This window comes from Corvus kubaryi, unplaced genomic scaffold, assembly GCF_017639235.1.
Source record: "Corvus kubaryi isolate FWS band 111438036 unplaced genomic scaffold, C.kubaryi_AGA036_p1.0 37357, whole genome shotgun sequence".
NCBI lineage: Eukaryota > Metazoa > Chordata > Aves > Passeriformes > Corvidae > Corvus > Corvus kubaryi.
Window position 1 is genome coordinate 9,251,662 of NW_024581117.1, and position 11,997 is coordinate 9,263,658.

An 11,997-nucleotide genomic window follows, 5' to 3' on the forward strand; every position below is an offset into this window, starting at 1 on the left:
TGGCATGCCAGGTATGAAGGCAGAGGGCATTTTGTGGGTATTTGTGTCTTTAAGTCAGTATATAAAAAACCAAGTAAATGTACCCATGGGACAGATCCACAAAATGCCCACCACTACTGCACCATTACAAACGGGTGTAATTGTCTTTCATTCCTCTACAGAAACCATTATAGTCTCAATCTCTGACCAAAGCACTGGTCTGTCCAAAAAATGAAATCCTTATCACTCTTCAGTTTAAAAACTTAGTTACTTCAAATCCTTACCCAGTATTATTATTAAGATTCCCCAAGATGGTTCCTTGGATTCAAATTTCTGCATTGCTACATACTTATGTAAGAATTCATTAGAATTTTCACTTTCTGCCTACATTCCTGAAAACAATAACCAATGTCTGTGAATGTTCAGCAGTAATCTGCTGCAGCATTGGCCCCTCTCTAATTATCATTGACATGGAATCGTTCATTTCAAATACTTTTTCTTGGTTTTCTGTTGTACAAAATTCACCTCACGGAATGATGAGAACTAATTGCACTTAAAGAAAATGCACAAATTCACACATCAGATACATGTTATGAGACACAGCTTCCTCTGGAATAAATTGTGATCACCCCACTGACAGGAAGATCCTATCCCAGTCTGAATAAATTACACATTAACACCACCCAGAAAAATAGAATTCGTAAAAAAAAAACAAACCAAAGAGTAACTAACTATATTAAGCCTAGTTAATCTGTAACATTTAAAAATTATATTAACTTTTAAAGTAAAATAACACCAGTGATAAACGCTCATTCTTAAACGCAAATGCTTGCTTTCTCCTTATGGAGGCACCAAGAGACAGAATGGGAATGGATGAAACAACTCTGACAAAAATGCTTTTTTGTACATATTAAGAGTTTTCTAATTCTACAAACAATCATCCAACAAAAGCAGACAAGACTGAATATCATCAGCCTGTGAGTTCCACTCTCTTTTGCTTTTTCTTGGTTTTCAATGGCACTTAAGGAGAGAAATTGTAGTTTGGGAATCAGCATTCATGGGTTTAAGGTAACACTTAAGTGGAATGCAGGCCTCTCACATAATCTTCTTATCACATATAAAAATAAAAATCCACAAGCTCTTAAAATGCTGAAGAGCACAAGTATTTGATGTACATGAGGAATGAGTTTGCAGGACCATTGTTTATTTTGCTTCCAGAGTTCTTCTTTTTGGACTTGCTTCTGTCTGGTTAAATGCATTGGTCCTTGAGACCTTTGGAGGGTCACCCTTCATTAAAAAGCCTCTCTTGTGCTAGCACTCTAGAAATGTTGCCCAGCTGCATTTCACATTAACCTGTGTAAAACCTCCAATCTGAACTTCTTCCAGCTGTGCTTTTACTATCAAGTGCAACACATAATGCTTTATGGCCATGAAGCACCTCAGCATGTTCTCTTCTACGACATCTGCGACCAGTGCTAAAACACTGTAAGGTTATGTAATGTTTAATTTGGCTTCCCACACAATTTGACTTCTTAAATATTTGTAAAAAGGTAAGATAGTGCTTTACCATCATGTCTTTTTGGCATACCCCTTCTGTGTATAAAAAAATAAAATAGGATGATACTAAGAGAATGACTGATACTACATTTTTCCCTATTCCATTTTATTGATAATGACTATCACTCAAAGTAACAGGATTCCAATTTTTCTATTAACTTTATAGCCATACTCACCTGGACTGAGCCCTAATAAAGTTTCTCTGTAAATCTCTTTATAATTCATATATTGCCCATTATTGTATTATCTTTTTACCATATTCCATGATCTTTACTCAAAAGATACCTACCGATAAAATCTTCCAAATTAGTATGACTCCTGTGCTTTGAAATGAGGCTAAAGACAGGAAAAAATATGACTGGAAAACAACAGTGCCCCTCTGTATTTCTTTGTATGGTCTATAATGTCAATTGAAACCACTGGAATAGCACTGAGGATCTTTTTATTGACTGTAAGAGTCTTCATATTTGGCACCATCCTGTAATTTTGCTGCTTTTACTCACAGTGGCTCTGAAAGACCTCCCCTCTTCTAGTTCATATAAAAAACACCTGCCAGAAGGCATGGATTTACTGCAACCTTGAGAAAGCCCTGAAAATAAGTAAACAAAACTTAACTGACAGAAAGTTTTATGAATGATTGCTACTGATGGTACTGATTCTCTGGAAAGATATGACTGACAAATTATCTTGACTCTAGACCTCTCCTTCTCATCAGATTGTTTTACTTGCTAATTTTCTTCTTTTCTACACCTATTTGCCTTTCTCCCCTTCCCTCATTTTGTCTTGCTTATATCCATTTGGTTAAAATACATTTCCCTTTTTCTTTTTTTTTTTTCCTTTTACTTGCTCCTTTCCATCCCCCTACCTGTCACTACTGATATCCCATTTGGGTTATAAACCACTGAAAATGGAGCCTACATGGGTGAATGATAACCGCAGAAATGAGAAAACAAGTTTGAGCTAATAAATTACAGACAAAACACTATGACAGCAGAAAGGGAAAGAAGAAAGCAGGTATCTCTAAGACTTGGGCATCCTCACTTCAGCTGCAGAAGAATCATGTTTTCCCTGGAAGCTTCTTCACTCATACTGTTTCACCACCATGGTAACTTTTGGGTGACTTCTTCTGAGTGAGGAGTAAATTGAATCAGGAATTCAGAAGAAATTCTGCATTACTAGAATCAGTTATGGAAAGACCATTTCTCAAGCTGTGTAATTTGTCTCTCTTATCAAAGCTTTCAAAGGCTGAGGATAATGACTTGATATGTAGAGATCACACACTTTTACTACAGTAACTTAAAGTTACAATTCCACCACATTAAAGAACCCAAACAAGCTTAAGTGTAGCAATACTGGATACAAATATGGATATAAACAACATGTAGGAAAGTGTTCTCTTAAACACACGTCTGTTCTGTTCTCTCACCTTTATCTCCATATTATTTATTGATATTATTTTATCAAGTTAACTGTTTAACAGGCTAACAGTTTAAATTTCTTATTTTGCTATTTTATTCTCACTTCATGTAAGGAATTCACTCCTAATTAATGCCTGTGGAAACAGTTTTCCAGGTGTTTAAAAAAACTACTTCAATACCACTTTCATTTTTGCTGTTTACTATTAGTAGCTTGCATGATACAAATAATGTGTTTTCAAGGAGTTACTGCAGTCCATCTTTTTTCCTATTGGAAATAAGCAATAAATTCTGCAAGACTCATGGGGATATCCTTGAAGGCTATTTGGTTGGTTGCTGAAAAGCCTTGACTTAGCCCAGACGTTTTGCTGAGGGGGAGGTAGTGGTTTCATTTTTAGAGTTAACATAAGGAAGATTTGTCAAGATGTGTTTATTTCCTTTGCATAAAGAATGAAAAACCTGATCAAAGCAATAGAGTTTGAACACCGGGAATTCAAGACTCATTTCGCACCTGCTTCAAAACTCTCACCTCTAGAATTATCTAAAAATGAGCGTACCTCAAGGCCTCTCAAATGTGCAGGTGTAGATTTCACTGGCCCATGAACATTCAGGGTAAAATAAATATTGCAGAGCAGAAAAAAAAGTCATGATTGTAGAAGGAGAGAAGGTAGTGTGTGCCTTGAGATGGGTGTTTATCACCCGGCATTTATTCTTTCATATCACCTTTCACCTTCTCTGGACCTCTGCACGTGAGCATAAGTAATTCAGCTCTTTCATTCTGGAGGGTTTTTAATGACTTTTTGAGTAAATACCAATTCCAGTCAGAGCAATGTCTTGGTATGCATTCTATGTAACTCATTCCACAATAACTGCAGCTTCAGAGAGATCCTCTGCAGCATCTCCCATCTGCCATCCCTGCCATTTCCTAAGAAGACTCTCCAGGTTCTTCCATTACTAATGTCAGAGAAAATAATTCATTTTGCTTCTCACCCCTTTGCTTGTCCTTTTTGTATCTGTTTGACCTCAAATTCTCTATTCCTACACTTCATTGAATCACAATGTTTGAGGCTGGACAGTCTCTACTCCAACCCTCTGGTCAAAGCAGGACCAGCTTGAACAGGTTGCTCATGGCCATGTCTTAAAGTAATATATGCCAGGCCTTTATACATGAAGTGGCAGCTTTTAGTTTCTTAGGAAATAATTAAAGCTACATTGGGGCTAAATTGGGCTTTTATTAAAATGTATCTTGGTGTTAATTTCACTGGAAGCATTATTTCTTTAGAACTAAGCAGACATTAATACAAATTAATTTTCTGTTTATTCACCTAATAAAAGTACTAGCAGTTCATATCTCAACCCTGAGATAATGATAAATTAAAAAGCCTGTTTTCTAATCAGTCTTCATAAATAAGCCTTGTTGTACCAGAAATGGTGCAAAAATAACAAGATTAGTTAAAGTTTTCCATCTACTGATTTGTTGCTATTGCTTCATTTAAACAGCTTTAAACGATACTGGTATATCTGCCTTTAGTCTTTGGCAGTTTTCCTGTTTAAGCTCTCTAGAGAAATGCACAAGCATTTGTTTGTGTTACATGCTTATGTCAAGGCCTGTTAAGACAGCTTCACAAGTTCTTTGTATCCCTCCCAAATGATGAGAGGGTAGAAGGGAAAGAAAGAGCTCTGTTTCATATTCACCTCACACATCTAAAAGTTTCAGTTTGCAGATGTGGCAGTGTACAACATACAGATTTAGTGATTTGTACAACATACAGATTTAGGGTTTTGCTCATAAACCATTATAGTAAATGTAATAAATTAACCCACTCATTGTTAAAAGTTATGCCTTGGACAGCTATGGAAAATTCTTCCATTAGAAATGGTCTCCCTTTAACCTTACAAATAGCCATCTATATATTTTCAGTGGATGTTTTTCCAGCTGCTAAGGTCAGTTGTTTGGCTAGGGAAAGATTGTCATCTGGCATGTAACAAAGCACAACCCTTAATTTCAATTGCATGGGGTGTGACCACACATGAGATCCACACACAGCCACAGCTCCTTTCTGAGGGAGCAGCTGGGGCTCCTTGCTGTTAAGGACAGGTCTGATCACCTGCCCAGACTAAACCCCATTACAGCCATAGATCTGTATCTCAAAAACAATTTGACAGGGAACTTCAGCTGGCTTCCAGCAGTGTGGGCTCTGTACGATCTTCTGCTCTCCCATGTCTTGTGACATTATTAGTGTATATATGTAAACCATTAGGATTTCCTCAGTGCCTTAGGAAACAGACTGATGCATTTGAACAGCTATTACCCAAGAGTTTTTGCTGCAGTGTTTCATAGATGTTTACAGTACAGGTGGTCTTTGGACTTTGAAACAAATATTGACTTTAGTACATGAAGTCAGGTTTCAGAAACCTACCTGCAAGAACAGTTGTGGAATTCGTTAATTCTGGCTTCCTGACAAGTAACATTAGGTTAAATTCAGACACTTTTGACTTTTTCGAAATATAATACCAGAAGATACTTTTCCTTCATGTGGTATAAAACTGTAGTTACTTTTCTGGACCAAAACCCTTTACAAGTCTTGCCCATATGCACAGTGTATGTGAAACAATAACCAATATTTGCAGATGTACCTCTTCTATGCTTGCAAAGAAAATATTTACATACTTGAACTGCTTGATACAGGCACACATCTACTCAAACACTCAGTACTAATCTAGTAAATAATGCATAGCATAATTTTACATGCATTTTACATGACTGAAAGTAACTACACCATGCTGTGAGCTCCAGAATTAAGTGTGTATGGCTATCAGGAGAAAAAGATACAGCACACATCCAAGATTCATTTTAGCCATGATTCCTACCCGTGGTTATTCACAGCCTTTTCAGAAATTCTCCTGCTATCACTGCTACAGAGCTCAAATGCTCTACTGGTGCTGCGAGGTCTGCAGGAAACCCTTAACTAAATTAACTGATTGGTCACATCTTTCAGAAATCCTCCAACCTGACCGTGTCGCTACAGTTGATCCAGACTGGGAAGGCTGCCACTTAAGTAGCAATTTCACATACTTCACCTGGGCAAATACATTAGCAACCAGCAAAGATTACTATTGTTCATCTGTGTCTGAAAGATTTCACTGCAGTTGGTCATTCAGCAGTTTCAGATATGCAAGTCTGAAATAAAACACAGCCAAAAACATTCTTAGACATCTGTCTAAACAGGGGATACTAGATAATGGATGAAGGGTATGTAGCATCAACTAACACAAGGACATAAATAGTACTATAGAAAAATTCATACAACAATCAGAACACAATCAACAGATTCCTGTTCACAGACAAAATATGGAATGAAAAATGGATCTCACCAAAAGATCTTTTGGCTTATAGACATAGTTGCCATCTCACAGTTTCATTATGATACTCTTCCTCTTTTCTTTTTCTTCTAACTCCCTTGCCCCAAAACAAGCTAGAAAGCTCGACTTGTGATGTGTTACAATCTTGCTTTGACCCTTAGCAACAAGAATACTTTTAGCAATGAGAAATATCAGTATCTAGAATTTTACACCTTACCTGTTGTACTAAAACATGAAAAATGATTCGAACGAACAAAAAAAAAGCCCCAACAAACCTCCTGAATTTGATCATGTTTGCAACGTGAATTAAGACTATAAATTTCAAATTTTATTCTTAAGGTTTAAGATCAATAACTTTTTCATTTTTGCAATGGAGAGTATTCAAGTTATGCACAAATCTCAGTACTCCAGAAAATAAACCAGCAACACTAGATCATCTCAAGGAAGAAGACGGTTTTAGTCCTTTAAGTGGAAACTGAAGCCTGCAGCTCTACCAGGCAGGGAAAGAGAAGGACAGATCTATTCTCCCTACCACCTTAAACCCTACCCTACATAGGTATATAGGCTACCCACAGGTAACAGCTCATAGCTAAACATGTGGAAGAGCTGCTCTTAGGGTTTATCTCTATCTCTTTCTTCTACTCCAATATTTTCTTACCCCTTGATTTTTTTTCTTTTTTCCCTCTTCCAGGTTTTCCTACTAATCAATTTAAGGAGCACCCTAATTTCCTACATTCATACCAATCACTGATTGTGTTTCTATGCAGAGGATTCTTTCCTGTTTCTGAGGTTGACAGCTTACAGGTTTCCTGCTACTGCTTCTTTCTTATGTCCACAATCTCTGTTGCTTGTAATTAAACACCAGTGTTGCCTTTGGCCTCTCGGCAGTTTGGTAAGTCAGCCAGAAAACAGAGACCAGAGCAGACCTGCCACAATCAAAACCTATCAACTACTCCTATTGACTCTGAGAAGAAAAAGCATTTGACTCATACATATTAGAAGGTTTAGCCAGTGAAGTGAAGCATACCATTTTCTGCTTTTGAAAATTGGTATTGAAATTGGCACCTAGCATAAGCCAACTCCTCTCAGATATCTTCTTTTCTGTATTTTTAGAAACCTTGGCTAATGAGAAAACTAATGGCAAATTTATACTGCAGCTTATTGTTAAATTATTCCCATTTGCTAGCAATGGCTTAGAATCCCAAGAGCAACAGTCAGAGGCTTTGGGTAATCAGTTCTAGTTTGTTCCCTCTCCACCTCTGCAGTACCATAAAATATCTCACTGGGATTCTGTAAGTCTTTAGAGGCAAGGGCAGCAAGGTTATTTCAATGTGTAATTATTTTTAAGACACATATAGATATTCCCACGCAGTTGGCATGAATGTTCTACTAGGACTCAATGGGACTCCTGCCAGCAAATTCAGTAAAGCACAGACCTGATCTCCTTAGAAACTAAAATATGAAATTCATTTCCAGATTTTGAGTTCACAGTTATTTGAACCTATTCAAAGCTGCAGATTTCATTTTTATGGTGTTTACAACAATGAAATACTGTAAGCAATAAAATTTATTTTACTTAAAACTAGGATTTTACTTATCCTACCAGACAAAGCAAAATTGAGAGAAGTCAGTGGATCTTTTTCTAAAGGTTAGATGGTCCTTTGATTTAAAGAAGTATGAAAAAGAATATTGGTGTATAGCTGCCAGCTGCATGAGCTTAGCACAGACAAAAGTGGCAACTTTCTCGTAGTCACAGAATAATGAGAGAGCTGTAGCTGCTGGAGAGACTTTTGAAGAAACTGCACCAAAATAAGGAAGCCTGCCTTTACTCTGTCAAGAGGCAGACCAAATGTATAGAAATAGAGATATATAGGTCTGGCTGTATTTCCTGACTTTTTGTGCCACGCAAAGCTTGGACAAATTTATAGACACATTCACACATTGTAACTATGCTGAGTTTCCAAGTGATAGCTAAAAAAACCCCTGGAAAAGTCACATAAGAAGGGTAAGGGGAAAACATGCTTGGGTTAACAGCAGCCTACATGTGAGCAGTGGCAAAAAGGTGCCTATAAACACATGATCTTTTGAGATAAGAGAATAGTTAGTGTTTCAGTATAGTGCTTTAGTATACGATCAGTCGTAGTTTTTGCACAGTTCATACTTCTTGCCAATAAATCTGACTCAATAGTTTTTAAATACAAGCAAATACAATAACAGTTAACCCAAGTTCAAGTGAGAAATGAAATACTGGTGCATTTTTGCTATGAAACACTGGTGCATTTTTGCTATAGGCTCCTCTTAGATACATATGCCCACCGAAAAACGTTGAAGAACAGTTGTCTCAGAACTGCACCGCAGCCCCAGCCCAAGAAATTTTCAGGTGTCAGTGCCTAAGGGTAACTTTTCAGTGCAGCCTGGCTTACAATGAAACAAACAGATCCTGTTTCCAGGGTTACAATTATCAGCTAAATAAATAACATTTTTTTAAACTTATCTACTAAACACATCAGTGGCAAAACCGCAATTGCTTAAGATAATGAACCAAATACAGGTGTGTCTGTGTGCAGCCAGTCATTTCTGGAAGAAAGTACATCCAAGAGGTGGAGTAGAAATTAAGCAGAATGATTGGAGAAGCCTAACACACTCCCAGGAATGTGACTTGAAACGGAGCAAAAGAGAGCTGCAGTGCCCCTCTGCTGAAATGGGAATGATTTATTATCTGAATGTTTCCTCTCTCCAACCCTCCCCACAATTAATCTCTTTTTATTTCTGTGATGTCTGCCTTGCATACAGTTTGAGGCAATCAATTCTCTCCTGTTTTAATATTAAGTACATTAAAAGTTTAATAACGAGGAGATGGCTTCTCAGAGGTAGAATTCCATGTTAGTTGAGAGCTCAATCCTCTTACGATTTCAACCACAACATTTTCAGCAACTTCAAGGAGACCAAGACTGAGATCCTTGGAAGATATCTTCAGTGCACCAAACAAGGGTTTGCCTCAATTTTTTTTGAAACAAAACAACAAAACCAATCAGCTCTATAATGGAGCTGGAAATATGATTCAGTTCATTAAGAAAAACAGACTAACCAAACCACTAATCAAGTTCAAACATACTTCCTCCTCCTCCCCCAGGAAAAGCCAATTTCTTTATCTGGAATCTGCTAGACAACATCTAAATTATAGAGGGACCACTAAATAAAATAATTTGCTGAACTGAAACACCCGTTGGTTCTTGCATCAAATGAAAGTCACATTTTTCACATTTACTTTCCCAAGATTATGGGAAGAAAAACCCAAAACTTTTATGATATCAACTTCTATTGAGATCCATGAATGACTACATGGAGAAAGTGGCAGAATCTCCTTGGAGAGTTCATTTAAAAATTCCTAAACCTTCAAAATGCCCTTAGAGAAGCTACAATTCAGATAATTTTGGTGTGATATGCCTAAATATCAATTTTTATTTCTAAATCAAATCCAAGCTTCACATCACCATATAAAGTACATTGGAATTTTAAATTGTGCCGGATGCAAAGTAAGGAGGGAAAATTTGGAATTTTCAGTGAAGCATATATTACTGCAGCAGTACAGAAATGTCAATGGAGCCTTTGTACCAGATAACTCAAAAAAGATTAATCAACAAGAACCAAATGGCAACCTTCTCTGCTCATTACATTACTTGACAGTATGAACGTGCACTTACTTTTAGGTGATGAAACAAACATGTCCAGTATTAATAATAAAATGGTTTCAATTTTTGGGCATTGATTTTGGATGACCTGCAATTAAAGAAAAAATGGGAGCACTCAGTATCTTCAGACAGGCTCTAATGAATGTAATTTTTCATGATGTAATATTTTCTAATTTATTTACAATAACAAATAGTATAGATTGCAAAAATTCTCATCCAAAATAGACACTGATTTTGGTTAATGATAATGATTCTATGAGGTGCAATTTAACAGGGAAGACCCACAGTATTGAAGCTGCATATACATCTGAGAACTTCCAATTCTGGGAATGAGTCTTCTGCTTAACTTCTTAAAAATTCTGCTACACTGTGACAGCTCAAAAAAAGGGCACTTTCCTCTCCACCTGGCCTTTCTTCCATTACTATTAGCCCAATACCTGTACAAATGCTGCTAATAGTGTAACTTCTTCTATTGTATGAATTATAACAAATACCTGAGTATAAAATACAATGACTGCATGAAGGTCTATAATGGTAGTGCCAGAAAACAAACAAAAGTAATAATAAATAAATAATAAGTAATAATAAAATAATAATAAGTAATAATAAAAAATAAAACCAAGCAAACAAACTCCCCCACAAAAAAACCCAAACAAAACCCCCCAAAAAAACAACACCTCAAAAACAAAACCAAAAATCAAACAAGTGTACTGGTAAGATATTTTAAAAAGTACATCAGTCCTTATCAGCAAATAACAGGCTTAGACTCTCTTTGCTAGCTGTAGTCAATAGAAAACACTATTCTTTTCCTAACCTAAGTACAGGAAAAACTTCTTTGAAGTAAAACAATTAATAGCTGACTTCAAATATGAGTAAGCTGAATTAGCGAAGTTCAGAGGAATTCAATTTAACATTTAATCCAGACTAGTTCATCTGGCTCCCATTACCATTAGCAAATTACTGTAAAAAGCTTTTGCTTACAAAAAGATAAGTTAGTTCTTTTAGACTCTGAAGGAAAACCATTCATCATAAAGGGGACTGCAAACTTAATAAAACCTATTCTATTAAAAGATAACTTTAAAATGTGCTTGCTGCAACATATATTTCTCCATGCAAGAGAAGGTTCTCACACTGCAGAGCTGGGTTTTCACCTCTGTGAGCACACTGATAGTTAATCTGAATCATTTTGTCCTATTCTAGGCTTCATATCTGTTTTCATCCTTGTGCTTCAGTATTGCTGGAATGAGAACAGCTGTGAATGGGCATGTTACTATCAGCATGTTCTCTGAAGGATCTGGACATGGCCTGAACAGGACTGCTCTTACTCTGAAGAAAGGAAAAACTACAATTTCATAAATCTGTCAGTATTCAGCACCTTATTTTCAGTGACAGTTTCCATCATCTGTCTCTGAATTCTATTTTCTTCATTCCATAAAAATGTATTCAAAGGGAGTGTAAGCCATAGATGAAGTTACATTTAGTAATTGTTTTTTTTTTTCCCCAACATACAACTTTACATTTTATGCAGCGGTTAAATTGTGTTAACACTTCTGAAATCACATCATGTGCAGTAACTAAAATAGTCATCTCTCCTCCTCCAGGCTCTAGCTTGCTATACTCCAAAGAAGGTGAAAGTTCAGAAAGAGAAGGTAAAAAATTATTTTAAGCTGCCTTAATTTCCCTCCCAGTTCAGACACTCGGGCAGAAGTCATCTTTGTTGTGAACTACATTTGCAAGTTACCAATAGGCAGGTTTGCACTTTAAGAAAGCACTGAGCCAAGAACTGTTTACCTCTTGTCCCATACCCAAGATAAGAATTCCTATAAAGCTGTAGAAGGGGAATAATGCCCCAGGTCTGTGCACATGAAATCCTGAAAAAAATGAGAATTCCTACAAATAACATTTTAACAACAAATGTTTTCTGTACCTAACAATAACGAAAGAGGTAAATTGGAATCTAGCACTTTATTTTGACCCTTGCTAAGTAATTT

At 36.5% G+C, this 11,997-nt stretch overlaps 1 long non-coding RNA gene across 2 annotated transcripts; it reads left to right on the plus strand.

Moving 5' to 3' along the window:
* The first annotated feature begins 741 nt into the window (after positions 1 to 741).
* On the plus strand, positions 742 to 11,480 carry LOC121667064. Of its 2 annotated transcripts, XR_006016900.1 has the most exons (3): positions 751 to 956; positions 7,006 to 7,206; positions 11,207 to 11,480. It is a non-coding gene; the product is annotated as an uncharacterized LOC121667064 (long non-coding RNA). The 2 variants fall into 2 exon arrangements; XR_006016899.1 differs by lacking the exon at positions 7,006 to 7,206 and having other exon boundaries at positions 742 to 956.
* Positions 11,481 to 11,997: the final 517 nt, after the last annotated feature.